This window comes from Mastomys coucha, unplaced genomic scaffold (genome assembly GCF_008632895.1).
Source record: "Mastomys coucha isolate ucsf_1 unplaced genomic scaffold, UCSF_Mcou_1 pScaffold22, whole genome shotgun sequence".
NCBI classification, from domain to species: domain Eukaryota; kingdom Metazoa; phylum Chordata; class Mammalia; order Rodentia; family Muridae; genus Mastomys; species Mastomys coucha.
The window spans coordinates 82939552-82942074 of NW_022196905.1; the positions used below are offsets into that span (position 1 = coordinate 82939552).

Sequence of the window (2523 nt, forward strand, 5' to 3'; positions counted from 1 at the left end):
ACTGCCTCAGTGGATACAGAAACTATTTACATTAAATAAAAACCTGGCTGCAGGCTGCATCTGCACATGTACAGCACAGTGTGATGCACACTGTGCGATGCACACTGACCAACCCCAGGAGACAGCTTCTGGCACTCTGGACCACAGAGTCACACACTCATCACATGAGAGGAAAGCTGAGGGTGGAACAGAGGAAGCAAGGATGAGGGAGGGATCTGGTTCACTTCTGGTTCCAGAGCTGACTAGACAGCCAGTTTAGTCCTTCATAGAGCCTGTCCCCCCTGGTGGCACAATCTGAATGCACCAGTTTCTGTGGCTTAGAGAGTGCAGCCCCAGCTTGGCTGTAATTTCGGCCTAATTCATGGCATTGGGGAGGCCCTGCTTGTTGGCAAATACCAAGAGAACAGCATCTCGGAGCTCATCTTCAGCTAGCATCTTCATGAGCTCTTCACAGGCCTTGTTCACACACTCTCTGTCATTGCTATCCACTACAAAGATCAAGCCTTAGGTGTTCTGGAAGTAGTGGTGCCACAGTGGCCGGATCTTGTCCTGGCTGCCCACATCTCACACGGTGAAACTGATATTCTTGTATTCAACAGTCTACATTGAAACCAATGGTGGGAATGGTGGTCACAATTTCTCTTCAGTTTGTATAGCATTGTGGTCTTCCCTGCAGCATCCAGGCCCAACATGAGAATACGTATTTCTTTTTTGCCAAAAAGGTCCTCGAAGAGGTTTTCAAAGATATTCTCCATGCTTGTAGACAGGTGGCAGCAATACTGGCCAAAGACCTCTGCAGCGGCTGCTTCCAGCCAGGCATTGGTTTCGCTCCCACCTAGACTTTTCAGTGTATAAGACCAGATAGTAAATGTTTTAGCTTTGCAATACACTGTATCTGTTACAACCATACAAAAATATTTGAAGGCAGGGAGAATAAATTGAGAAGGTTTCTGGGACAGGGGTAGGATTGACTTTAGGAAATGTTGAATTTATTGCTTTAGGGAACAAGAGGAAGAACTTCCCAAGACCAAACAAAAGAGTTTATGTGACATTCAGTCAGCAGAAAGAAACTGAGAAACACAAAGCGCTGAGACCTAAGTGGTTGAATTGTTTAAAACTCTGACAGGTATGACCACTACTATTAGAGAATGACACGAATGATCATTAATAAGAAAGTTTGTGCTCATCATTCTGAAGACAGTGTAAGGAAAGAATACTATAAATCACAGTAAGACAATTTCTGCCTTTTCCTTAACGTTAGAAAGAACTGCTTCTGAAACATTGCTGTCCACTACTTTGCAGAAATGCTGCAAGTAAAAGGACACATGAGCTCTGTGCTAGGTGGTTGCATGTTATACCTCTAACTACCAGATTTTAATTTAGAAATATATACTCTGAAATGTCTTGGTTTTGGTAAGAATGCCTCTAGTGATGCATTGTAAGAGTTTTTCTATATTTAAGATTTACAAATATGTAAGCTGTTTTATTCTTTTAAAGTTTTAAAATTATTATTATTTTATGTGCATGGGTATTTTGCTTGTGTGTGAATCTGTTCACCATGTGCCTGCAGTGTCATTGGATCTTCTCAAATTAGAGTTACAGATAGTTGTGAATCACTCTATGGGTGCTAGGAATTGAACCCAGGACTTTTTAGAAGAGCAGCCAGTGCTCTTAACTGCTGAAACATTACTTCAGCCCTTACGTATGATTCTTTTGACAATGCCCTTTGGAATTTTTAAAACTTTTCCTTGATTGGATGTGGTTTTGAATCATAGCTAAGTAACAATTATTAATCTAAGGTCCTGAAGATCAAGAATTATATTTTCTTATAGGATGCAAAAGAATGAAATTGAATTTATAATCCCATGTGGTTATTCTGTAAGGGTCAATGTAGCCCTTGGCTAAAGGCTGGGCTATGCAATATGGACTGTAGCTTGGGGGTATGAGGATTCCCTAGGATGGGTTGTGTGTGATTCTCAGCAAGATGGTAAGACCTGAGTTCACATAGCTCTGGGAATGCTCGTGCTAGCCTCAAACTCATGTCCACACAGTTAGTAAGAACAAACAACTTCACCTAGTCTCTTGCCAAAATACAGTATGTGATTTTTTTATATAAGCAAATAGTACTAGATATATATGATTATGACAAAATTCAAGAGAACAATGCTCTTAAAATTGAACTAGTATTAAATGAGATGTTAAGATTGGCAGATAATGACTTTAGAGTAGCATCTGTAAATATGTTCAAGGACTTAAAGAGAATTATAATCATAAGTGACTATAATTTTATATAATAAAAATGATAGGAAAATAAATTTTTAGACTTGAGAAGTATGTAAGAAATGATGGATTTGAACATAAAAGGAACGTAAAAATATCGAGTGAGGGTCTTGCTGGTGAGCCAAAGTTGGTAGGGACACAAGGTTACCATCAAATGATGGTGTTTGGAGAAATGTCTGGGCAGCTGTGCAGCCTAATAAAATTCCCATGGTCATATGATTCCCCATACTTCTGGGAATGGTT

At 39.9% G+C, this 2523-nt stretch overlaps 1 pseudogene; it reads right to left on the reverse strand.

Annotated features, from left to right (window-relative positions):
* Positions 1-220: 220 nt before the first annotated feature.
* Positions 221-755, reverse strand: LOC116070636 (annotated as a pseudogene).
* Positions 756-2523: the final 1768 nt, after the last annotated feature.